General features: G+C 41.5%; 1 protein-coding gene across 1 annotated transcript in view; it reads left to right on the top strand.

The window, feature by feature from the left end:
- Positions 1 to 27,890, top strand: part of LOC140195398 (E3 ubiquitin-protein ligase HECW1-like) — a 409,392-nt gene that overhangs the window by 106,664 nt on the left and 274,838 nt on the right. The gene's annotated exons all lie outside the window — the stretch shown is intronic.

The following is a 27,890-nucleotide window of genomic DNA, read 5'->3' as shown; positions in this document are numbered from 1 at the left end:
TTCCCTGCATACTGCAGACCATTACTTTAATTGTTTTGCTAACTCAGTTTTCCTTCTGATGCTGTCAGGTTCCCATCGTTCATTCAGCAGAATAGGCAACTTTTTACTGCATAGAGCTGAAATGAATGAAATAAGGCACTGGAGGCGCAGAGCATTTTTTTTCTAGAGCAGTAAGTGCTGAGTCAATTTGCAAAATTATCTGTACCAGCTGTCAAGTTACAAATCAAGGAGTAACTGGGGGATGTTGTGAATGCAGTTTCTTGGAGATGTATTAAATGTAACCAAACAAGTTCATTTTACTGGAATGTTTTGGTGTATTTTTTTGCAATTTTTGTGTATGTCTTTCTTCATCTGGGTGCTCTTGCTGAATATGCTTCTGCATCTGCAGTGAACTTTTTTAAAAGTCATGTTGTTGGTCATGTTGTTTATGCAACTGATAGAGACAAGTTGACAGTGCTTAATTGCTGCAATTAATCAACAACTCAATTTTTGCTGTTTCATACAACTACAAGAGCGGTAGATGGCAAACTAGATGAACTTAGTCATTCTTTTTCCTCAAGCAATTTCTATTTTATGAATGCTGACTAGCCTTATTTAAATAATATGATCACACCAGCAGATGAACGCAGCAAGAAATCTTTGGAAGTTCATTATTTAAGCTTAGATTTTTGTACATGTTCCACTCCACTTTATTTTCAAATGGATTTGGAGTTCTGCATGTGAAAAAACTGCTCAAGATCTGATGGAAATGCACTTGGATGTATTTTTCTGCACTCAGCATTAGCAGAGATAGAAACATGCACTTCAAACAAATGGGCGCATAGTCTCTGTCTGACGCGTGACAGTCCTGGGTGTTACTTTCCCTAAGGGCATAATTTGGACAAGTCACACAGGTTCTATCAAGTACAAGGAGTCACACATTATGCTAATGTAGTCTTTTGTGGCTTTCCTTATTACTTCCATTACCATCAAGGGAAGGGGTTCATTAGGATTCATGTGCATTTTGACCAACAACACTTTTCCTGCCAGTTGTTGTTTCGCACGAAGAGCATCTTGGTGATGATGCACCTGAGGAATGCCATTGCTTAGTGTAATTATGCTCTGAGAAACTACTATGTTCATTGAATTTGTTGTTGTTGTTTTATGCAACAGATCAAGGGAATATTCTTAAAGTAGACCATTGCACTATTGAACATAATGCAGGAGGTCATGTTCAGCCAACAGTTACAACTATAAAATATTACAAATTATAAAGCCACATTCAATAATTTCATTTAATATCAGAGAATTGGATACAATATAAATCCTGAAATTCTTGCTCTTCGCAGACATTCCCGAAAACAGAAGAGTTCCCTTAAAGAATGAGTGACAGTAAAAATGTTAGAAGCCCAAAGCTCCCTCTCACACACAAGTAGCAGCAAAGCAACAATCCTCCCACCAAGCAAACAACAGTAAAGCCCCCAAGAAAGACCATGATCTGCAGTACAACACAAACTAATTGTTCACCGGACAATTCAACAAACGACAGACTCTCTCGCTCCCTAATAAAGGAAAAAAGAGGTGTCTCCTTTCACAGCGGGAGGGGAGACGTACAAAACAACTCACTGATTTACAATGATAAAGTCTGTTACACTGCTTTCTTCCCCCAAGAATTCTCACCCGAGAATTGGCAACAAACTCCTCCCACCACCGAGAGAGAGAGTGTGATTTGTTGTGTACAGAGCCTCTGACAGCTGATCTGCTGCTCCCGATATCCTGTGACACTTCAGGTGGCAGCACTGGCATAGAATCAGCCCGTTGACAGGGCTGCGAAACCTCGGAACCACGAAGGCACACTAGTCTTCTAGGCCGTGTCCTTGGGATTTCGAAAAGTGGCCAGTCGTGAGCCTCCAGGAGCAGGTCCCACCACTGCAAAGAACTGAAGTCTAAGTGTAACTCCAGGTCAGGATCTTCAATAGAACCCCATCCACCCTGAAAAGAAAAAAAGAGAGACATCAAAGGTAGAAATTAAGCTGCATCTGCAGATGAACTCAAATGAGTTGCCATTGAACGCCATCGTAACTCCACCTCCATCTATGTACATTCAATAAAAAAATCCTTTTATTTGAACATAATAATAGATACTTTGAAAGCCAGCAATGTGTCGAACTTATTTCCACTATGTTCCATAGCAAACAACAAATAAATCAGAGTGGATCAGTCATAAGCACATTTATTTTACTTGCAGCAAGGGAAATCTAGCACCGCGCGAGCTGGTGATAGCTTTGAAAATACAGACAGCATAGTCTCTCCTTTTACACAAGTGCGGCTACCCACACCTCAGTTCAAGGACAGGGTACAATCATTCCTCTGCTTAATCAGTGTACTTGGTATTCTTCCAGTAACTGAATCCTACAGTTTATCATACACTCAGTGTCCATCGGCATAATGTTGCACGAACACTAGTAGCAAAGCACTCTTGTGCAATACAGGTTCTATTTGGTTACGGACAGAAATGCCATTTTGTTATTACATTTCCATATTCCCTCCTTTTTACACTACATTTCATCAAATACAGTAATTGAAATATATAAATATATAAAGCAATGATGCAATTTCAATGCCCAACCCAAAATTCCCTTTTTATCCACCTACTTCAACAAGCAGCCATTCCTTTCCTTACTATCCTTTCCTTTGTCCTGTTATTTCTCACAAAAATCATAAAAGAATAACAGCTATTATTATGATACCGTGATGCACAACAGTTACCCACCATCCCCCCAGCGTCCGGAATGTCCACCATCCATCTCCCGCAGGGAAATGGTTGTGATACTGATCTCCTGCTTTCTTCATCTCTTTGGTAGCTTCTCGGATGTGGTTTGCCAAGTTAGTTATTTTTTCTGATTCATCAATTATGTTAGTAGAGCATTCTTGCTCCATCAGAGCACAAGTGCCCCCTTTTCTGATAGAATAAAATCCAAAGCCATTCTGGTCTGTAACAGCCACTAGTTCTGCCGACAACTTGGTTAATGTTTGTTGGGTTTGATCAAAGGCATGGTGGTCTCATTCACTATTTTCTCCAAAGCTGATGCGTATTGATCATTTCCCAGGACAGCCTAGCAGTCCCATATCCCAGAAAGGGAATCATCCAGAACCTCTTGGCCTCTGTTATGGACTTCTGGTATACAGACAGTAAGTCCCCCAGGAATGCAGGTAATAGTAGCTCGCATATTACAAAATAAATCTCATCCATATAAGTTTACAGGCACATCCGGAGAAAGTAGAAAGTTATGATATAAACCTCTACCGGGTCTGATTTCAGGACATTAATAGGCTGTGACCCTTTTAAGGTTATACAATATTTTCCATACTAGACCTTGGTGTGGGATTGTCCTCTATCATCATAGAACAGATGGCTCCTCTGTCCATCAGAAACGGTTGGCATTATCCACTTAGCCCATCTAGGCAATTCTCCCACCCATCCCTTCCCATAGTTATCAAATGTATACTGTGCTGGTGTCCCTTTATTTGGGACAGGGAAAGACTCCCCTTGTCCCATTATTACTAATTTCTAGTCTCTCTTCCCCCAATTTACCATATTTTCTATTTCTTTTGCTAACTATATTGTCCTGAAGGGATTAAATTTAAGAGCTGTTTCCACAAATCTCACCCTTAAATACTCTTTTTACTGGTGCGTCCCTGACACCAGACTTTAGCTGTCTCTGATGCTTTTACCATTCAGATTTCAGGTGTCATAGAGTCATAGAAAAGTACAGCTCTGCAACAGGCCCTTCAGCCCATCTAATCCATGCATAACCATTTTAATTACCTACTTCTATCGACCTGCACTCGGACTATTGCCCTCCATACCCTTGCCATCCATGTACCTATCTAAACTTCTCTTAAACTTTGAAATTAAGCTTGCCTACTCTCCTTGTGCTAGCAGCTTTTCCACACCCTCATGACCCTCTGAGTGAAGAAGTTTTTCCTCATGTACCCCTTAAACACTTCATCTTTCACCCTTAACCCATGACCTCTGGGTGTAATCCATCCAACCTCAGTGAAAAATGTTATCTTGCATTTACCCAATCTATACCCTTCGTAATTTTGTATACCTCTATCAAATCTCCCCTCAATCTTCTACTGTCCAAGGAATAAAGTCCTAACCTATTCAGTCCTTCCTTTAAACTCAGGTCTTTTAGTCCTGGCAACATTGTGGTAAATTTTCTCTTTACACTTTCAACCTTATTTATACCTTTCCTATAGGTAGACCCAAACTGCACATAATACTCCAAATTAGCCCTCACAAATATCTTATACAACTTCAACATAACATCCCATCTCCTGTACTCAGTACTTTGATTTACAAAGGCTAATGTGCAAAGCACTCCTGTACAATACAGGTCCGTTCTGTTACAGACAAAATTAACATTTTGTTGCTACAGATAAAGTACATTTCTGCAAATGCATTGACAGTTATGCTGAAGTAAGGAATTATGAGACTATGGAAGAAAATCATTGCATTATTTACTTCTTGTAGATTTTTAAACTTTTTATACAACATAATTTTAAATTCTCAGGAATTGATTCAGTCTGTGCCTTAAAGTTAAACATCATACAGAATTTTTCAACTTATTGAGCCAAAATACACTAGATCTGGATTGTTCTGAATCTCCACCAGATACTCCCATATCCGTATTAACCTAATATAATGCTTTATGTGCCACTGGGATCTGATGGTGTTACAAGGCAATGTGAGGATTCTGTAGCAACTAAGTCTCAGGTGGTATCCAGCTTAGTACATGTTGTCAGAATACTTCTGATAAGTTTAAACAGAAAACAATGAATATCAAGATGTAAAATCAGTTCATGAAACTAAGAAGCATCAAGTGACGGAAAATCATGGTGGGAGTTATCAAGCAGTCTACAAGCATTAATATTAGTGTTGATCTTGTAATTAAACAGGAAATTAGAGATGCAAAGTTATTGCAGTTGCCATGGTGACTTTCGTCTACATGTGGACTGATCAAATCAAATTAGCTCTAATAGTGTGGACAAATTATACAGATTAGTGTTTTAGATCAGTATAGTGATAAGTAGGAGACAGCCTAACCTAGACTGGGCAATGAGAAGCATTTATTTAATAATCTGGTTGTTTTGGAGTCCTTCAAAGAAGAGTGGCCATAAGATGTTGAATTTTCCATTATGGAGAAAAGTGAGGAATTGCAATCTGAAACTAAATTCCTGAATCTAACCAAATGATACTATAGGGCATTGAGGAGTGAATTATCTGTTAAATACTGAGGAGTATCCATGAAGTATGACTGTTAGTAGAAAATAGCTAATATTAGAACAAATGCTGCAGCTGCAATATGGAAATGGCAAATATAAAATGTAGGCCTTCAGTGCAGGAGGTTTTGAGTACAGGGGTAAGTATGCCTTCCTACATTTAAATGGGAGTTTGGTAAGGCCACACCTAGAGTAGTAGGTGCAGAAGAAAAGATATACTTACCATAGATGAGTGCTACGGAAGATCTTCATCAAATTCCTGGCATGTAAGTATGTTATTTGAGGAGACATTTAGTTATCTAGGACTGTATTCACTGGAGATTAGAAGAATTTAGGGAGAACTCATTGAAATGTTCAAGACTCTGACCATTCAATAAGCTGACAGGAGGGAGAATGATTTCCCTGACTGGGCGAGGGGGACAAGGAGTCACAGTCTCAGGATATAGAATAAGACATTTAGGATCAAAAGATATAGGAGCAGAATTAGGCCTTTTGGTCCATCAAGTCTGCTCCACCATTTCATCATGGCTGATCCATTTGCCCTCTCAGCCTCAATCTCCTGCCTTCTCCCTGTATCCCTTCATGCCCTGACTAAACAAGAATGTATTAACTTCTGCCTTAAGTCTACCCAATGACTCGGCCTTCACAGCCGCCTGTGGCAACAAGTTCCATATATTCACCACCCTCTGGCTAAAGAAATTCCTCCTTATCTCCGTTCTAAAAGGACGCCCCTTTATTCTGAGGTTGTGTTCTCTGGTCTTAGTCTCTCTCACCATAGGAAACATCATCTTCACATCCACTCTATCAAGGCCTTTCAAACATTCAATAGGTTTCAATGAGGTCACCCCTCATTCTTCTGAATTCCAGTGAGTAGAGGTGCAGAGCCATCAAATGCTCCTCATAAGACAAGCCTTTCAATCTCAGAATTGCTTTCATGAGCTTCCTTCGAACCCTCTCCAGTTTCAGCACATCCTTTCTTCGATAAGGGGCCCAAAACTACTCACAGTGCTCCATGTGAGTCCTCACCAGTGCTTTATAAAGTCTCAATATTACGTCCTTGCTTTTATATTCTAGTCCGCTTGAAATGAATGCTAACATCACATTTGCCTTCCTCACCATCAACTCAACCTGCAAATTAACCTTTAGAGAATCCTGTATTTGGACTCCTAAGTCCCCTTTGTACCTCAGATTTTTGAATTTTCTCTCCACTTAGAAAATAGTCTACGGTTTCATTTCTTCTACCAAAATGTATGATCATACACTTCCTGACACTGTATTCCATTTGCCACTTCTCTGGTCCATTCTCCTAACCTGCCTAAGTCCTTCTGTAGCCTCTCTAGTTTCTCAAAATTGCCTGCCCCTCTACATAAAACCGATATGACAGGACATTTGTTCACCTGGACTATGGTAAATCTATGCAATTCTTTAACACAAAAGTTCATGGAGGTAACGTCATTACATCTAATTGAGAAAGAGATAATTATATTGCTAAAATTCATCTGGAGGCATGGGAAGAAAGTGGAAATTGATAATGTGTAGGAGCACGTTTGAAGGACTGAAGAGCCTGTTCCTGCACCTAATTTTCCATGTTTGTACGGAGCTTTGTCATATGTCAAAGCTATCAAGGCATGTAAATATCTCTGTCATTCAGTATATTAAAAGTTAATTGAAACTGATTTAACTGATTAAAGCATAAACATTAAAACATTTTACGTTCACTAAAAGCACATACATTCACTCAATATCATTAAAAACATTAAACTAAAGTAAAATTTATCGAAAGCATAGCCCTAGTTATTCAACAGGCAGTAAATCCCTGTTAAAATAAACGTAGCCTTCCTTTCTGCACTGAGGATGTGGTCGAGTATCAGAGAGGTGGATTCTCCAGTGTACCGCAAAGGAACCTCAGCAAGACTGAGCTCTGCTGTTGCACTGCAGTGGATATGTTGCCATCTATCTTTCAATAAATCTTGGGTTTACTGTGGGTTTACATTAGCTCAGGACTGATCTCATTGCAAATGGCTGAACACTGATGCTTTCACCTGGAACTGTCAGCAACATCCACGTGATTCAGCCCTTTAATGATCTAAGCATTGGAACTTAGATTATGATTCATACTGAACAAATCAATACAGTCTGCAATCATTTTTCATATTGTCAACATTGACCATTTTTTTCTAATTTGCATCTGGTTTTGTGATTTTTTTTTGATATTTAGACTGGACACATCAAAAGCCAATAATAAAATCAATATTTATCTGGCATCTGTAAATTCAGATAAACCAGCACATCTGCTATTAACTGTCAGTTCAGAATTAGCTGACAGGAGGCAAGATCATCTCGAAAGGTAGAGACAAATCTCTAGCTCAGTCCATTTCTCCCCTTAGTTCATTTTTCCTCCAACTGCAAACTTAGCTGAGACCAGCAAAACTTACCTCCTGAGAAAAAAAACTTAAAAATCAGTTAATGCCATCTAATATATTGGCTTCTGGCACCTTAATTAATGGGCACCATTTAAAATGCTACTGAAATATCTTGGGAACTGGATCTGGTTTACATCTGCATTGCTCAGAGCTTTGCTTTGAGAAGACATTTTACTAAGTATAAAACAGTAGAATCCAGTATATCCGACACTGCCACCCAGGATCTTATTTGCTTATATTAGCAAAAAGGTTTCTGAAAAAGAAATAGTCATGTCTGTTTATATGGCTAAGAATGCACAATAAATTAATCTCAAAAGCAAAATACCGTGGAAATTAAAAGTTTGAGGTAACAATAAAAAATGCTAAAAACTCTTAGCAGGTCAAGTAGCATCTTTGGAGAAAGAAACAGATTCTGCATTTCAGGTCAGTGATCTTCATCAGGTCTGCTATTTCTAGCAGTTACCATTTGTCCGTGATAAATTAATTTGATGAATCACTATAGATTCATTGGTAAAAGCTGCAAGAGCCTATTGCCACCCTAAACATTTGAAACATTAAAGGTACGTTTACATCTTCATTGGCCAGTAACCTTACAAACTGGTTTACCCACTAGTGAAGATCCACAATTGATCTGATCACAATGAATGGACAATCCAGAATATCGCCAAAATGATAAGGACAAAAATTTGATGCATTAAAACATTGACATAATTTGGAAAGTACTGTGAGGTTGATTTTAAAGAGTTCAAAATTCATCAGTAATTGTGCACAGAGGACAAGAACACTGCGATCTCAAGAGGAATCAACCCAGTTGTAATTGTTGGGAATTTCATTGTTCCATACTTACTTGGAGAAGTGCTTGAGGTACTGAAAGGACTCACGTTCTGATTCACTGTGACATCCACATGTTTTCATAGCAATAGTCCTACAATGATTAACCTTCTACTTCTGAGTACCCATAATGATAAAGGGAAGACATACCTCTGAATGTATCCCAGTTCATTGCAGCCCAGTGCTTGGGGCCGGAGGTCCCATCTCTGAATGCCAATACTTGTCTGCAATAGAGTTTGAAACTCTCCCCCTTTGATTCAGGGACAGGAATGCAGCCAACAAGCTAAGTTTGGTTAGCACCATTCATATATAATGAGCACGTTATGAAAAACACATTCTATGGCCTGTTCTTCCTGTTGATTGAGGTTATGTAGGGTATGTTTTCAGACTCTACTCTGTGCAGCCTACTTGAAACCTAGTGAAAATTTCTGGACTGGTCCAACACAATGTAAATTCTGCCCTCTCGAAAAGAAATGGAGTTATGGTGTATGCTGAGTAAATTAGCAGTTGTTAAGTGAAATTAAAACTTGATTTTCCTTGTCATTCATCTTCTCTGACTGTAAGGGTTGGGGCCAGAAGTTTGCAAATGCCAGGTTTTCAGGTAAATGGATGCTTGCCACATGCAAAGCAGGCATTCTTCTCAGTGAGCACCATGTTTTGAAGCTCTTGATACACTTCCTCATACCCCACAACTACTTAGGAATTTTCTGTCACATTTTAAGAGCAGAATTTGCCTTTTAAAATGACCATTCTCTTAAGTGCTGAACTGCTTCACTGTTGCACCTTTAGTGGAAGAACAACCTGTCTTTGGTCTTTGATGGTGCTGTTCTTTCATCTTCACCATAAGACATAGGAGCTGTGTCAGGCCTTTCAGCCCATCAAGTCTGCTGTGCCATTTCATCATGGCTAATCCATTTCCCTCTCAATCACCGAAGATGACTATCCAGCGTACAACAGCTCACCACCCCTGTGAGTTAGCAATCTCTGCATTCATGGCATATGGAGCCAAAATAAGTAATTTCAATGGGAAGGTCTTCTTGAATCTGATATTATTGCTTCACTAAGCAGCCAGCAGAGATGTACCCAGCCGACTGCTAAATCATCGGCATCATGGTGCAGCTCGAGGCGGCAGTGCCTCACAATCCTGGTTCAATCCTGACCTTGGGTGCTGTCTGTGTCGAAGTTACGCTTTCAACCCATGACCATGTGAGCTTCCTCTTGGTCCCCTGTTTTCCATTCACTTTGCAGCTGTTCCAGTATCACAGGGCTAGGCTCATTGTTTCTCAGCAAGCAGTCTGGAGATCTGCAGTGCTGCTCATTAAAACTGAGAACTCTTTCATTAATGAAAGCTTTTATCTATGCATGTGAGCAATCTGAAATTCCCAGCTGGTTCACCCTCGAACATTAATAAGCAATTTATGCATTTTTGTTGCCTCAATAGTAACTGGAACAGAGAATGCAATAGGGTAAAAGACTGAGTTCTCAGAATTAGCTCAGCATGCCTCTGCCCAACGGTTTCATTGCAATTTATTTTAACTCTTTCATAGATGGGCAGCACAAGAAAATGTTCCTATAGTTGATGAGTTAAAAATGTAAACTGTATATTGAGGTTTAATGCAATGACTTCATCAAATTTTAATATGCATAGAAAACTGGGTATAGACTAAGAAAAGGAAAGGTGGGGTGGGGGAAGGACAAAGGGAAGTTCTCTATAAAGGTAAATGGAATTTGTTTCTTTGTTATTTCAGTTAACATTAATGTTTTCATAAATTTGTATAATCTTGGTGTTTCAAATTAATAGGACATTTTTATGTGTATGTTTCTCTACAGTTTCTAAATATCTCCTTCAGGAGCTGATAGTGGGCCAACAAGTTGGTCTTTGGGTGGGGCTATGGTTTCTGCACCCTGCCTATGTACTTCCCCCTACACTGGTCTGTCCTGCTAAATTACTGTGGCCACAGGCATCCTGCAAGAGGTGAATGTGAGGCAAAGCCTAGGTTCAGTGCTGTCTGGCCCAGTGTCAGACTCTGCTGTACTTTAATGACCCGATGTTTGCTTTATAACCATTTTGTTCCACACTATCTCACTCCCAAAATAGAATGTCTGTCCACAAACCATACTAGAGTCACCCATTGTTTTCCAGCTGACCTTCAGGTACCAATCTTTGATAATCTCATTTTACAGTACATGTCCTGTAGCCTTCCACACTGCAAGATGCCATGTGTTCCTCTGAATATTTATTAAATATTATGAGAGTACCTGCTTCTACCAGTTCTTCAGGTAAAGCATTCCGGACTTGACTGTGCTCAGGCTCGAAAAATTCCTCCTCAAAATCCATTTTGAATCATGAATGAGGAGACACAGTTCCAAGTTAAGGAACTGGTTGTTTAAAACTGGAGTGTGTAAAATTTTCTTCTTGCAGGGAGTGGTAAATATCAAGAATTTTCTACCCTAGAGGTTTGTGAAGGTTAAATTATTATACGTATTTAACGTGAGTAAATAGATTTTTGGAAGATCAGAATATTGAGGACTACGGGGAAAATGCACAGTATTTATGTCTAAGTAGATCAGTTATGTTCATACTGAATGGGGGGGGTAGGCTTAAGTGGTCTATACTCGCTCCCATTTTCTTGTATTCTTGTACCTTTCACCTTAAACCCATGTCCATAAGGCCATAAGATAGGAGCAGAATTAGGCCATTTGGCCCATCGAGTCTGCTCCACCATTCAATCATAGCTGATCCTTTTTTCCCCTCCTCAGCCCCACTCCCTGGCCTTCTCCCCGTAACCTTTGGTGCCGTGGCCAATCAAGGAGCTATCAATCTCCATTTTAAATACACCCAATGACCTGGCCTCCGCAGCTACACGTGGTAACAAATTCCACAGCGGGTTCAGAGGAGGTTCACAAGGATGATTCTGGAAACGAAAAGGTTATTGTATGAGGAACGTTTGATGGCTCTGGGTCAGTACTCGCTGGATTTTAGAAGGATGAGGAGTGCGGGGGGGGTTCTTATTGAAACCTTTTGAATGTTAATAGGCCTAGAGAGAGTAGAGGTGGAAAGGATATTTCCCAGGGTGCAGGAGTCTAGGACAAGAGGGTACACCCTTTGGATAGAGAGGCATCTAACTCATTTCCCAGGGTGCAGGAGTCTAGGACAAGAGGGTACACCCTTTGGATAGAGAGGCATCCAACTCACCATCCTCTGACTGTAGAAATTTCTCTGCAGCTGGGGCCATTTTGGTAGCAGTTTACATCCCACCTCAGGCCTATGTCAAGCAGGCTTTACATGATCTGAGTAATGGGATCAACATACACAAAACAGCTCACCCTAACGCCTTCACCATCGTTTTGGGAAATGTTAACCAGGCCAGTCTGAAAAATTCACTTAGAAACTACCATCAATAGATCACTTGCAATACCAGAGGAGACAACACACCGGACCATTGCCACACCACCATCAAGAATGCCTACCATGCTATTCCATGGCCTCACTTCGGGAAACCTGATCACCTGGCTGTACTTCTACTCCCCGAGTATAGGCAGAGACTGAAGACTGCAGTGCCAGCAGTGAGGACTAAGAAGGTATGGACAAGGGAAGCACAGGAGCGCCTACAGGACTGCTTTGAATCGGTGGACTGGACTGTATTCAGCGATTCATCTTTGAACCCGGATGAGTATGCCGCAGTTGTTACCGACTTCATTAAAACCTGTGTGGATGAGTGTGTGCCTACAAAGACTTACTGTACATTCCCAAACCAAAATCCATGGATGAACCAGGAGGTACGTCATCTGCTGAAGGCTAGATCTGGCAACCCAGGCCTGTACCAGAAAATCAGGTATGATTTGTGGAGGCCTATTTCAAGGGTGAAGAGAAAATTTCAAACGAGGTTGGAGGAGACATCAGATGCACAGCAACTCTGGCAGGGTCTGCAAGATATTACTTCCTATAAAGTGAAACCCAATAGTATGAATGGCAGCGATGCTTCACTACCAGATGAACTCAACGCCTTCTATGCACGCTTTGAAAGGGAGAACGCAGCTACAGCTGTGAAGATCCCTGCTGCGCCTGATGGCCCCGTGATCTCTGTCTCAGAGGCTGATGTTAGACTGTCTTTAAAGAGAGTAAACCCTCGCAAGACGGGAGATCCAGATGGAGTACCTGTTAAGGCTCTGAAAACCTGTGCCAACCAACTAACAGGAGTATTCAAGGACATTTTCAACTTCTCACTGCTACGGGCAGAAGTTCCCACTTTTCTCAAAAAGGCAACAATTATACCAGTGCCTAAGAAGAATAATGTGGGCTGCCTTAATGACTATCGCCCGGTAGCACTCACATTGACTGTGATGAGATACTTTGAGAGGTTGGTCATGACTAGACTGAACTCCTGCCTCAGCAAGGACCTGGACCCATTGCAATTTGCCTATCACCACAATAGGTCAATGGCAGATTCAATCTCAATGGCTCTTCACACGGCTTTAGACCACCTGGACAACATAAACACCCATGTCAGGATGCTGTTCATCAACTATAGCTCCAGCATTTAATACCATCATTCCCACAATCCTGATTGAGAAGTTGCAGAATCTGGACCCCTTTACCTCCCTCTGCAATTGGATACTCAACTTCCTATTGGAACGCGACAGTCTGTGTGGATTGGTGATAACATGTCCTCCTTGCTGATGATCAACACTGGCACACCTCAGGGGTGTGTGCTTAACCCACTGCTCTACTCTGTATATACCCATGACTGTGTGGCTAGGCGTAGCTCAAATACCATCCATAAATTTTCTGATGATACAACCATTGTTGGTAGAATCTCAGGTGGTGATGAGAGGGCGTACAGCAATGAGATATGCCAACTAGTGGAATGGTGCCGCAGCAACAACCTGGTACTCAACGTCAGTAAGAGAAAAGAGCTGATTGTGGACTTCAGGGAGGGTAAGACGAAGGAACACATACCAATCCTCATAGAGGGATCAGAAGTGGAGAGAGTGAGCAGCTTCAAGTTCCTGGGTGTCAAGATCTCTGAGGATCTAACCTGGTCCCAACACGTCGATATAGTCATAAAGAAGGCAAGACAGCGGTTATACTTTATTAGGAGTTTGAAGACATTTGGCATGTCAACAAACACATTCAAAAACTTCTATAGTTGTACTGTGGAGAGCATTCTGACAGGCTGCATCACTGTCTGGTATGGAGGGGCTACTGCACAGGACCAAAAGAAGCTGCAGAGGGTTGTAAATCTAGTCAGCTCCATCTTGGGCACTAGCCTACAAAGTACCCAGGACATCTTCAAGGAGCGGTGTCTCAGAACCGCAGTGTCCATTATTAAGGTCCTCCAGCACCCAGGGCATGCCCTTTTCTCACTGTTACCATCAGGTAGGAGGTACAGAAGCCTGAAGGCACATACTCAGCGATTCGGGAACAGCTTCTTCCCCTCTCCCATCCGATTCCTAAATGGACATTGAAGCTTTGGACACTACCTCACTTTTTTTTTGATATACAGTATTTCTGTTTTTGCATTTTTAAAAATCTATTCAATATACATAATTGACTTACTTGTTTATCTATTATTGTTTTATTTTATTTATTATTATTTTTCTCTATGCTAGATTATGTATTGCGTTCAACTGCTGCTGCTAAGTTAACAAATTTAAAGCCACATGCCGTTGATAATAATCCTGATTCTGATCTCTGTTTTAAATGGACGCCCCTCTACCCTGAGGCTGTGCCCTCTTGTCCTAGAATTCCCACATTTACTCTGTCTAGGCCTTTCAACATTTGACAGGTTTCAATAGAATCCCCCCTCATCCTTCTAAGTTCGAGCGAGTATAGGCCCAGAGCAATCAAACGTTCCTCATATGATAACCCTTTCATTTCTGGAAATATCCTCGTGAACCTCCTCTGAACACTCTCCAATGCCAGCACATCTTTTTTTCGATAAGGAGCCCAAAACTGTTGACAATACTCAAGGTGAGGCCTCGCCAGTGCCTTATAAAGCCTCAGTATCATATCCTTGCTCTTTTATTCTAGACCTCTTGAAATGAATGCTAACACTGTATTTGCCTTCCTCACCACTGACTCAACCTGCAAGTTAACCTTTAGGGTGTTCTGCACAAGGACTCTCAGGTTTTTGGATTTTCTTCTTGTTTAGAAAATAGTCTGCACATTTATTTCTTCTACCAAAGTGCATAACCATGCACTTTCCAACATTGTATTTCATTTGCCACTTTCTTTGCCACTTCCTAATTTGTGTCAGTACTTCTGCAGCCTTCCTGTTTCCTCAACACTACCTGCCCCTCCACCAATCTTCATATCATCTGCAAACTTGGCAACAAAACCATCTATTCCCTCATTTAAATTATTGCTAGACAGCATAAAAAGAAGCGGTCCAACACCAACCCCTGCGGAGCACCACTGATACTCACCCTGCTGGCTGCAATTTTGTTCTATCATTTGCCTGCCCTTCCTGACAGTTTGACTGCATGTTATCTTTGATTTTTTACCATTGTCCTATCCTGAGTCCCTTCACTCCTGTTCCCATCCTCTGCCAAAATAATCTCAACCCTCCCCAACAGCTGTAACAAACCTGCCCGCGAGAATATTGGTCCCCCTCGGGTTCAGGTGCAACCTGTCCTTTTGTACAAATCATACCTCACCAGAAGAGATCCCAATGATCCAAACACCTGAATCCCTGCCCCCTGCACCAGCTCCTCAGCCACAAATTTATCTGCCAAATCATTCTGCTTCTACCCTCACTGGTGCGTGCCACAGGTAGCAATCCAGAAATTACTACCCGGACGGTCCTACTTCTTTCTGCCTAGCTATCTACCTAGCTCTCTAACATCCCTCTTCAGGACTTCTTTGCTTTTCCTTCCTATGCCATTGGTACCAATATGTACCAAGACATCTCCCTCCCCCCTCCAAAATGCTGTGGATACTATCCAAAACATCCCTGACCTCAGCACCTGGGAGCCAGTATACCACCTGGGTGTCCCATTCACGTCCACAGAATCTCCTGTCTGTTCCTTTGACTACTGAGTCCCCTATTGCTACCACTCTTCTCTCTCTTTCCCCTCTGCACCACAGACCCATGCTCAGTGCCAGTAACCTGGTCTCCATGGCATTCCCCTGGTTGGGAGGTCATCTCACACAATAGTACCCAAAATGGTATATTTATTATTGAGGGGAATGGGCACAGGGGTGCTCTGCGCTAACTACTTATTCACCATCCCATTCCTTCTCCTGACAGTCGCCCAACTACCCGCCTCCTGCAACTTAGGGGTGACTACTTCCCTACAAATCTGATCGATGATCTCCTCACTCTATGGTAGAAGCCAAAGGTCATCCAGCTGCTGCTCCAGATCCCTAACCTGGTCTTCAAGGAGCTGCATCTAGATGCAGTTCCCTGTGGTACTCTTCGTCTCCCAGGACTCCCAACATCCAGCATGAAGAACACACAATGGCCATTTAAACTACACCAAGTACCCCTGACACAGTAAGGACAAAGGGAAACTAAACAGAAACTTACTTTGTTCTTTGATTGTAGACACCTTATGCAGCCCGCATTTTGTACTTCTCAATTAAATTCCCCCTCAGCTTTCTTCACCCCAAATAAATCAGTCCAAGTCTTTTCTCATCGTTCAGACATCCACCCCAGGGTATTTCCTGGTGAATCACTGTTGAAGCTTCCTCTGTGCAAGCACATCTTTTAGAGTTAAAAATACACATGGACTAAGATGTTAACTGTCCTGTGCTATCACCAGTGGGATCATCGGTTGATCTGCCAGCTGTCTTCAGGAGTTTCGGCCCACTTATGATCAAGACCCCCTTGAGGTGGTGGGCCAGCAGTACTAAAGCACCACTTCCTACCAGTGAGCTTAAAAACTTGGCATCTGCCTCTATCAGAGTTGTTGGTCACTTCCATCCAACAGATAGTCTGCTCTTCAGGTGTCTATGCAACTACTGAAGGGTTTGCAAAAGATGTATACACTGTCTGACTATCTGCCCCTCTGGACATACTTGGTCCACACCCATGCTGATCCTTTCTCTGCTGCCTCAGCTACAGCCCTGCTGGTTGACTTGATCTCCCTTCTGGTGAAGCCAAGGTCATGCAGCCACTTCTGGAAAGTGAACAGAATAAACCCACGGTAGCCTACTTCGAATGGATAGCATGAGTCCTTCCACCCTCTGTCTCTGCACTCTGATCTTAATTCTGCATACTTGGTTAACTTGCGTTCATGGGCTTCATCGATGTCGTCTTCCCAGGGGACTGTGAGTTCACCAATAACCACTTCTCTACTGGTGTCAGATCATATGATTATATCTGGACGCAATGTGGTGAAAGCTATTTGCTCCGGGAAACTGCCTTTCCTGTCCTGGTCAGCCTTGACACACCAATCACAGGCTGAAGAAGGTATGCTTGATCGTGAGCCTGCGCTGTACACTCTTGACTTGGAGCCTTCTTTCACAAATGTTATAATTTGTTGACCAAAACTGCACATAGAAATCCAGCTGTGGCCTAACTAATGTTTTGCATAGTTCCACAACAACCTTTTATACACCAGCTCGTGACACTGTATCCAATGTATCTGCTTAATCAGCTTATCTACAGTATTTGTGCAAACACGTTTTCTCATGTTTGTGTTATCTATTTGTGCTGCTGCTTTAAGGGATTATTGAGCACCTACTCTAAAGTCTTTCTGGTTCTCAGTGATTCCTATTATATATCCCAGCTATATAAATCTTCTGAAGATGCATCTCCTCACATTTTTCAAGATTAAATTGCATCTGCCATTTCTCATCTCATCAGCAGATCAATATTATTCTGCAGTTAAAAATGACCTTCCTCACCATTGGTATCACCAATCTATATGTCATTTTTATACTTGCTAATCATATCTCCTAAATTCACGTCCAGATGGTTTGTAGCATAGCTCTGATCGCTGTACTCAACCATTGGTTACAAGCTTTCAATCATATATAAAAAAAAATCCCTTGATCACCAATCTATGCTTCCTTTCACAAAGACAATTTTGGAACCAATTTGTCAAATTGGCTTGTATCCAGTGGGCATAATAAATGGCATAAATCTCCTTCAACTGGGAAAGAAAACCCTGCAATTATACAGGATTTTCTAAAACCTGCAGCTGCTGGAAATCTGAAAGGCAAACAGCAAAAGCTGAGAAGATTCAGTAGGTTGGGCAGCAAGATAGAGCAGAACATCATCCAGAGGAATCATCTAAGGAAATGGTGACTTATTTTCACTTCTTCCAATCTAATGTTCAGCACTCTGTGTCCAGCATTGGAAAAAAACAATACAGATCGGGTGATTGCTATGTGGAGCTCCTGCATTCAGACATCAAAGCTGGATGTCTGCCGCTTTAACTTTCCATTCCATTCCTACTGCGACCAATGTTTCTATAGCCCCTTTTACTGATCATTGTAACCTCAAGGAATTGTGCCTCATCTTCTTCCTGATACTTGACTGCCATTTGATCTCAATATTAAAATCTTTGATTGGAAGAAATCCTCTACAATCAGAACTGACAATTTCTCCTGTAAGTTATTATTCTGTGCTTTTTGACTCAATTTTTCTTTCTTCGTTAGCGTAACCTAGCCTGTTGTGCAAGACCTATGTTTCTTTGTTTCCATTCACACTCTCTAATTGTCCTCATTTCTAGCTTTTATTCATTTTCTCTTCTAACTTCTCCCATTAACCCATCTATCACTTCTATAATCATAACAATTCTGGCCTCACCCTGTCAACAATATTCTCTCCCCTATCCCCTCCAATTCCCATTTTTAAATGAGTTTTCCTTCTGAAGCATTAACTTTATACTCCAACCCCTTTGAAATAAGAGCTAATTTTCTATTAGCCTTAATGACGATTTCCTGCACTTGTGTGCTAGCTTTTGACGTTTTGTGCACAAGGATAATCTCTCCTATACAATGAAGAAATGGTTGCCAGAGGCCATCGAGGGCTTGAAGGTCTGATTTGAGGCTGCTGACTGGAATGTGCTTTGTGAACCATATGGGGAGGACATCAGCTGGACTTACCGATTGCATCACTGGCTACATCAACTTCTATATAAACACTGTAATACCAACAAGGACTGTTCGCTGCTTTCCGAACAACAAACCATGTGTCACCAGTAATCTAAAGGATCTTCTTAACCACCATAAGAGAGCTCTTAGATCAAGAGATAGGGAGGAATTGTAACATGTACAGAGGGAGCTAAAGGAGAAGGTCAAGGTGGTCGGAGAGAACTGGAGAACAAGCTTGGGCAGAGTAGCACTGGGGAGGAGTGAAGAGGCATGAAGAACATCACTGGTTTCAATTGGCTTGACTGTAGAGCCTCGGAATGCAGCCATAAATAGGCTAACGAGTTAAACTGATTCTTCAATAGGTTTGACAATTGCCCTCCCGTTCACACCCCCCTCAGAACCTCCCCTCCTCCTATCTTCCCCCTTCCAGTTCAACACGTGGATGAACAACACAGTTTACACTGTCTACAACCCCTCCTTCCTGTGCACCTACCATCCACCAACTCCTCGTCATCATGGACTCACCTTCACTGCTGAGCAGGTGAGAAGGACTGGGGAAACTCAGGCACAGCAAAGCACTGGGACTGGATGGTGTGAACCCCAAGGTCCTGAAGGAGTGTGCTGAGCAGCTGTGTGGAGTTCTGCAGTGCTTTTTCAGTCTGAGTCCCAGCCTGGAAAGGGTCCCAACTGTGCGGAAAACGTGTGTGGTCCCAGTACCCAAGAAGGGCCTAAAGTCTTGAATGACTACCGTCCAGTGGCCCTGACCTCTCACATCATGAAGACCCTGGAGAGGCCGGTTGTAACTCACCTCTGACCCCTGGTCAGATCAGCCCTTGATCCCCTGCAGTTTGTCTACCAGGTGCACATTGGAGTCTTGGATGCTGTCATCTACCTGCTGAACAGAGCCAACTCCCATTTGGATAAGCAGGGCAGCACTGTGAGGATCATGTTTTTTGATTTCTCAAATGCCTTCAATACCACACAGGCCTCATTGCTAGGGGAATAGCTCTGTTCAATGCAGGTTAGTACTTCCATTGTATCCTGAACTACCCGACTGGCAGACCACAGTTTGTGCGGCTTCAGAGCTGTGTGCCAGACATGGCTATAAAGCAGCACTGGGGCCCCACATGGGACTGTATTGGCTCCCTTCCTGTTTACCCTGTATACCTTAGACTTCAGGTACCACATTGAGTCATGTCATCTGTGAAAATTCTCTGATAACTCAGCAATAGTTGGGTGTATAAAAGGAGGACGGGGGGATGAATACAGAGCACTGGTGGAGGACTTTGTTAAATGGTGCGAGCTGAATCATCTGGAGCTCAGCATCAGTAAGACAAAGGAAATGGTGATGGTCTTAGAAAGACTAAGCCTGCACTGCTCCCTGTTACTGTTGATGGTGAGGACATGGATGTGGTGAGGACCTACAAGTACCTGGGGGTGCGCCTGGATGACAGACTTGAGTGGAGCACCAACACAGAAGCTGTGTACAAGAAGGGCCAGAGTTGCCTCTACTTCCTGAGGAGACTGGGGTCCTTTGGAGTATGCAGGCCTCTCCTTCACATGTTCTACCAGTCTGTGGTCACCAATGCAACCTTCTATGTGATGGTGTGCTGGGGTAATGGCATCAATACAGGAGATGTAAACAGGTTCAACAAACTGATAAGAAAGACTGGCTCTGTTATAGGAGTCAAACTCGACACACTGGAGGCTGTGGTAGAACAAAGGACCCTATGGAAAAAATGTCAGTGCTGTACAATGTTTCTCACCCTCTGCATGCCACCTTGGCTGAACAGAGGGGCACATTCAGTAATAAACTAAGCCAACTGTGCTGCTCCAAACAGCACTATATGAGGTCATTCTTACCCTCTATAATGAGCCAACCTATAGCTGGGAAAGTGATGACCCCCTCCTGTTAGACTGTTATTAACCTCTGTCTACCGGAACTCTGCTTATCACACCCTGCTATTGCGAACACCTTGTGCAATACCACCATCACTTCTTATCAGGACGGGGTGTGTGTGTGTGTGTGTGTGCGCGCGCGCGCGCACCCAGTACTGTATAATAGTACGGTAATTCTTGCACTACCATCTTATCACTGTGAACTTAGAAATCTCTAAACCTGGTAAGCTTTGACTTGTAAATCTTGTACATCTTATTTTTAAGGTAATCTATTTTTTATTTTTTTTACTACTCTGCTAATATTTATATATTTGTGCACTTGTCATACCACAGTGACACTGTAATTTCCTTTGGGATCAATGATTATCTATCTATCTATCTATCTGGAACTTCAGCACCTTTGAGGAGAATTTTCAGCTTTGGGCCATATTGGCTCAGCTGCCTGTTGAGTGCAGTACTCAGATTTAATTTTCAACCAAGTTAAAGAGAATGAAAACTAAGTGCGTTTAAAAGTGGGTCAATCAGATATTGTGTGCTTTATATCAGTATCCATAAAAAAATCTATACTACCCCCTTTGCGTTTTGACATACAGTATAATCTGTATGTAAAACATTTACTTGTCTTTATTTATTCGAGCCCTGTCAAAACTTACGTGTACTTCAGCACTTTATTTCTGAATATTTAGTATGTGCATTTTTTATATATTTATCACTTTCTTCTTCTGGCTAATGTTTCAAAGGTTTCAAAGGTACATTTAATGTCAGAGAAATGTATACAATATACATCCTGAAATGCTTTTTCTTTGCAACCATCCACGAAAACAGAGGAGTGCCCGCAAAGAATGAATAACAGTTAAATGTTAGAACCCCAAGGTCCCCTCCCCACCAGCTCACCTCCCTCCTGCGTGTAAACAGCAGCAAGCAATGATTCCCCCCCCCCCAGCAAAGAAAACTTCGGCACCCACTACTGAGCACTCGAGCGTGCTGCAAAGCAGCAGCAAAGACACAGACTTGCAGTACTCCAAAGACTACTTGTTCACCTGGTATTTGACATACCACAGGCTCTCTCTCTCCCTAATAAGGGAGAAAGAAGTATCTCTATTTCACAGCAAGAGGGGAGACATAACAAAGAACTTGCTGGTTTATGATGTTGAAAGTTCTATAATGTTCTATACTTATTAATTTTTCTCAGTTTTCCCTTTTGTATTTTATCTTGAAAGAAGCTTTGAAGGACAGAGGTAACATTTCCAACTACACACTTTAGAAATCTGGCAATACCACAAACATTTTCCTGACAATTATTTTAAATAGTTGTAAATTCATTAGATTCCCACACTCGAATTTTTCATATGAGCCTCAGGCAGGAGAAATTCTGCAATCAATAACTAAAATTACAACATTATCCGTCGTAAGTAACATTGCCCTCAAAGATATCCGCATCAGGAACATCTAGGTTGTTTACACCTTTTCAACCTATTTTTGAAGGAAAATATAACAATGTCTCATGAGGAAAATGGCTGGAGTTTGCTTTTAACAAAGTTTCTTGGCAAAAGTGTCCTATCAGATTATAGTAATAGGCTGAATTTGCATATTTCAGAAAGCATTTTACTGTGGAAAGATTTTAATTGCATGACAAGAACAAATGACATCAACTTGTGCTGTCCATCACTGCCTTAAAATGAACTACTATAGACAATCTACATGGTGAATAATAAAATTATAACTTTTGTATTAAATGGAACTTAAGGATTGTAGATAGAAAATTCAAATAATGTTATCCAGTTATTGTCAAAAGTACTCACTCAATCAGCAAATACCAATTAAAATTATTGACATGAGATTATGCAGATGCCAGAAATCCTGAGCAACACACACAAAATGCTGGAGGAACTCAGCCGATGGAGCAGCATCTATGGAGATGAATTAACAGTCGGCATTTCGGGCCAAAACCCTTCCTCTTAACTAATTAAATTAAGATTATTTATTTTGAATGTATTACATTTCTATGGCATAACTAAGTTTCTTTGTTTTACCTATTGGAGCCTATCAGTCAATAATGTGCTACACCAGTCAGTTGTGTACATAATTATTCAAGCAGCATAGTTATTGCTCTCCTATTCGCACTGCAAGGCAAGTAGACTCATTTACGGGTCTTCAGCACCTCCAGTGTTGAAAGTAGTATCACCAAGCATGACATTTACAATGGTACAAATGACGTGATTCTTCTACAGACTGATTCTGACATTAGGAAATTAAACTTGCTAAAATTAGAGTGGACCTGAGGCATAATGCCAGCACTGCAAGACTGTTTTCCTTGGTTGGACAAAATGCCAATTTAAAGTTGTTTATTGCTTAATGTAAAGCTATATATGTGTAAAAAGAATCTCATTGCACAAAATGGCAAAATGCAGGGCAGGAATGAATTCATGCTGTCTGTTTTCCTGTAGCTACATAAAGGTTTTTTTGTAAAGATTTTACCTTGTGAGGTCTTCACAATTCATCAGTGCAGTAGTTGAAGAAATAGCCTAGAATTTCCTGTCAGTGACAAGCCACCAAAGTTATCTACTGATTCATAGCATGAGTTCACAATGATCACATGAGACACACTAAAGGAGCTCTTGTTACCAATATCCTACAAAATATTAGTCCAATCCTCAGTGGCAAGTCCTTGCACACTTGCAGAGATTTGCACACTTGAATACTACTTCATAAGGGGAACAAAACAAACCCAACCATGGAAGTCAAAGAAAATCTTTGATGGCTGGGTAACCCATAACCCTACCCCTATCTTAAGCAAGTGCCAAAGTTGTCAAAATCTTTGAATATTTGTAATTTATCAATGACTTTTGTAAATATTTTATCGGGAGAAGATGGCGACGCGAGGCAGCTTGCAGCAGCCACTCCGGTGGTGATGTCTGTTATTTGTCAAGTAGGGTGCCATGCACAATCCTGATTTGATGGAGACAGATGTGAGAGCATGGAGGAACATCTGGTGAAACTTCTGAAATGCCTGCCTCACTGCTGCTGCTACTGTGTGGTCCAGAATCTCCGGAGGAGAAGGCCCCGAGTCCTCGGCTTTGCTTGTTGCTCGGTGGCCGGGGTGGGGTAGAAGCGCTCGGCAGAGGATGGTGCTTGGAGAGGCTGTGTCGGAGGGGCTGGTCGGAGGCTCGAAGTTTTCGGACGGGCTCAGAATCTGCTGCAGTCGGATGCTCCCAGTGGTGCTGCGTCGGCAAGTTGGTGGCACTTGGAGGTTCATGGCAGGGATTGTTTCTCCCTTCTGCCGCCTGCGCGACATGATGAGTCTATCGGGACCTTGAGACTATTTTTTACCGTGCCCATGGTCTGCTCTTTATCAAATTATGGTATTGTTTTGCACTGTTGTAACTATATGTTATAATAATGTGGTTTTGTCAGTTTTAGTCAAGGTTTATCCTGTGTTTTCTTGTGATATCATTCCGGAGGAACATTGTATCATTTTTTAATGCGTACATTTCGAAATGACAATAAACAAAGATTGAGTGTCCTCATAATCTAATAATCTAATCTATTCAAAAGCAAGTAAAACTTGTTAAGGTTAACAAAATATTTTTTTAAATAACCAAAAATACTTTAGAGCATTTAAGTTATTTAAAAAAATGAGTTAAGCAATTAATTCCAAAAAAGACTAACTTACCTACCACAATTTTGCATTTCTCATTCCATTGATGCATTTTCTGCATCAATTCTAACATAGAATTAGAATCAAGTTTATTATCCCCAGCATGTGACATGACATTTGTTAACTTAGTAGCAGCAGTTCAAACCAATACATGATCTAGCAGAGAGAGAGAAAAAATTAAATAAAATAAAACATAATAATAAATAAACAAGTAAATCAATTATGTATATTGAATAGATTTTAAAAAATGTGCAAAAACAGTAATACTATATATTTAAAAAAGTGAGGTAGTGTCCAAAGCTTCAATGTCCATTTAGGAATCGGATGGCAGAGGGGAAGAAGCTGTTCCTGAATCGCTGAGTGTGTGCCTTCAGTCTTCTGTACCTCCTACCTGATGGTAGCAGCGAGAAAAGGGCATGCCCTGTGTGCTGGAGGTCCTTAATAATAGACGCTGCCTTTCTGAGACACCGCTCCCTAAAGATGGCCTGGGTACTTTGTAGGCTAATGTCCAAGATGGAGATGACTAGATTTACAACCTTCTGCAGCTTCTTTTGGTCCTGTGCAGTAGCCCCTCTATACCAGACAGTGATGCAGCCTGTCAGAATGTTCTTCACGGTACAATTAACTATAGAAGTTTTTGAGTGTATTTGTTGACATGCCAAATCTCTTCAAACTCCTGATAAAGTATAGCCGCTGCCTTGCCTTCTTCATAACTACATCGATATGTTGGGACCAGGTTAGATCCTCAGGGATCATGACACCCAGGAACTTGAAGCTGCTCACTCTCTCCACTTCTGATCGCTCTATGAGGATTGGTATGTGTTCCTTCGTCTTACCCTTCCTGAAGTCCACAATCAGCTCTTTCATCTTACTAACGTTGAGTGCCAGGTTGTTGCTGTTTCACCATTCTACTAGTTGGCATATCTCATTCCTGTATGCCCTCCCGTTACCACTTGAGATTCTACCAACAATGGTTGTATTGTCAGAAAATTTATAGATGGTACTTGAGCTATGCCTAGTAACACAGTCATGTGTATACAGAGAATTGAGCAGCGGGTGAAGCACACACCCCTGAGGTGCACCAGTGTTGATCGTCAGCGAGGAGGAGATGTAATCACCAATCCGCACAGACTGTGGTCTTCTGGTTAGGAAGTTGAGGATCCAATTGCAGAGAGAGGTACAGAGGCCCAGGTTCTGCAACTTCTCAATCAGACCAGGTTCTTTTGCCTGATTTCCCAATGTAACAGCAAGGTAATTGCTACAACTTTATGCTACTTGGCTTGAGTCTATGACAGGGTCAGTTAAACATAGCAGGCTGTTTTTTCTGCAAGAAACCTTGATGATCAACAGATGTACTAATATTGCTATTCAATGCTGAGCAATATTTCTTCCCAAAGTAAGCCAACTAGTGTTTCAGGATGCTTGTCTCCTTGTGCAGTCATGTGCAGAGTTAAGGCTGATTTATACTTCCACATCAAATGGACACCGTAACCTTCGCAAGTGGCCTATGCACGTTGTGAGCATTTATACTTGTGCGTTGGTGTGTCTGCATCACTCTGCAATTTGGGCACGTCGCGCATGTGCACACACCTGCCTGTGCAAGGCTTCATGGTCATGGTAGTCTTTCTAGGGGTAAGCAAGTTTAAAGTGAGCGTCTTTTTTCATAAAAACGAAATGTGTCCTCTATAATCTCGGAGGTCTGTAAAGCTTTATGGAAAGCATTGCAGCCAGAGTTCCTTCCCTGCCCTTCAGTCGCCCAATGGGAAGCTATTGCAGTGTAGGAGAAAATGCGATGCTACCAAGTGGACCAATCACAGTTGTTGCGGTCTGCATTGCTGCGACGCGTAGTTACATTCTGGGAGAGGTGCAGATCAGGCTACGGCGTAGGGATCTGCATAGGGTTCATGGTGGCGCCGTACCTACGCTGTCGATTTGATGCAGAAGTATAAATCAGCTTTTAAGACCGCTCCAGTCTATTTTGTATATGTGAGCCATTATGCCTATTCTGTCATTTGTCTCTCAGGAGTGTCATATACATAGATAAGTCTGGCTCCAGCCTGTCTTGTGTGGGGGTATCTGAACGATGATATTCATTTTGTAAGGGGAACTGTGAGTTAGTTGGTCGACCAAGCAGGAACAGTCACAGACTGTTTCTATTTGAGCGACTAACAGAAACATCCCAGAGGCTTTGAATCAAGGGTTTATATTTATATGGTCTCTGAGTGACTTTATCTGGATTCAAATTCCACATCTAAGTGGGAAGCAATGTTGTGGCATACATAGAGAAGGGCTGGTAAACAGCTTGCCAGCAAGTTTGCATATGTCTTGTTTGTTCATACACAGGAATCCCACACTTAAAGGACATAAGTAATGAAAGGCTAGTAATTCCACACTAAACCAATGTAATTAATACTGTTTAAGTGCACTGGTGTTGGTTAGAATAAGCCGAATTTATCAAACACACTTCTGCCACATTATATATAAGCTTTCCTGCTCTTTAAAAAGAAACTGTCCAATAGTTCCGCACAACTATTGTCTGACCCCCGCCAAATGTCGTTAGGTAAAACTATAAAATACTATCCATTCCAGATGTGCAGAATCTGAAGTTAGCACATGTATTTTAAAGAAAAGGCCTGTGATTCAGGTATTGGGTGATTGCAGTTATAGTTTTATTATCAATTTTCTGAAGTCTGCTCACTGCTCAGCTTCATGTCCAGAAGCAGATGGATGTTGGAAGGGTTTTTGAACTTAATGGGATTGAAAAGGGACACAGATGAAGGGAAAAGAAGTTCAGGGTGCTAACTAATGAATTAATTTGTTTATTTGATACGTTTACACAATACATTTCTCGTGATATTTTCCACATAGATATGATCCCTGATTGACATTCAGGCAGCCAGAACAATTGCTGGAAATGCCAATGATTTCATACCAAAATGTCAGTATTCCTTTGTGTAATTGTCAAAGTTCTGGAAGGCAGCCTGTGAATTTTTCAGGACATAGGAACATCCAAAGTCTCCTTTTTTTTTCAGTCATGGAAGCCTGGGAGAACAGAATAGCTTAAAAAACTATAAAAGTGTTTTGTACAGTTGTATGGGCTGAGCTTGCTCTGGCACACTCACTGATGACATAATATTTCGCAAGGACACGCCACCATGTACGACTGCTGCATTTTAGATTTGGGCAATCTATGCAAGTAGGTTTGCAACAGTATGTATGCTCTTATGACATATGTCAATACTAAGAAAACATACACATGAAACGTTACATTTTTCTATACATTTCTGTTATTTTCCTCTTAGTACACAGCAAGGAATTGGCAAGTTGTCTATTCTAGGACTGTTTGATGACAAAATCTCAAAACAATTTGAGGCTCTGTGGTGACAATTGTTTTCAGTGATTAGAAAATGTAACTTCAATTGGATAATGTGGTTGTACAGTATGATCCTACAAAAAGCGATAGTACAGGAAGCAGGTACAGGAGGACCCATACTACCAGGTTCAGAAACAGTTATTACCTCTCAACCATCAGGCTCCTGAACCAGAGTGGATAACTTCACTTGGCATGGAGGTTGGTCACCAGTGGAGTACCTCAGGAATCTGTTCTGGGACCCTTACTCTTCGTGATTTTTATAAATAACCTGGATAAGGAAATGGAGGGATTGGTTAGTAAGTTTGCTGATGACACAAAGGTTGGAGGTGTTGTGGATAGTGTGGAGGGCTGTCAGAGGTTACAGCGGGACATTAATGGGATGCAAAACTG

Source organism: Mobula birostris, chromosome 3, assembly GCF_030028105.1.
Source record: "Mobula birostris isolate sMobBir1 chromosome 3, sMobBir1.hap1, whole genome shotgun sequence".
Taxonomy (NCBI): domain Eukaryota; kingdom Metazoa; phylum Chordata; class Chondrichthyes; order Myliobatiformes; family Myliobatidae; genus Mobula; species Mobula birostris.
The sequence above is the reverse complement of the archived record's forward strand: the minus strand, read 5'-3'. Positions and strand labels throughout refer to the sequence as shown.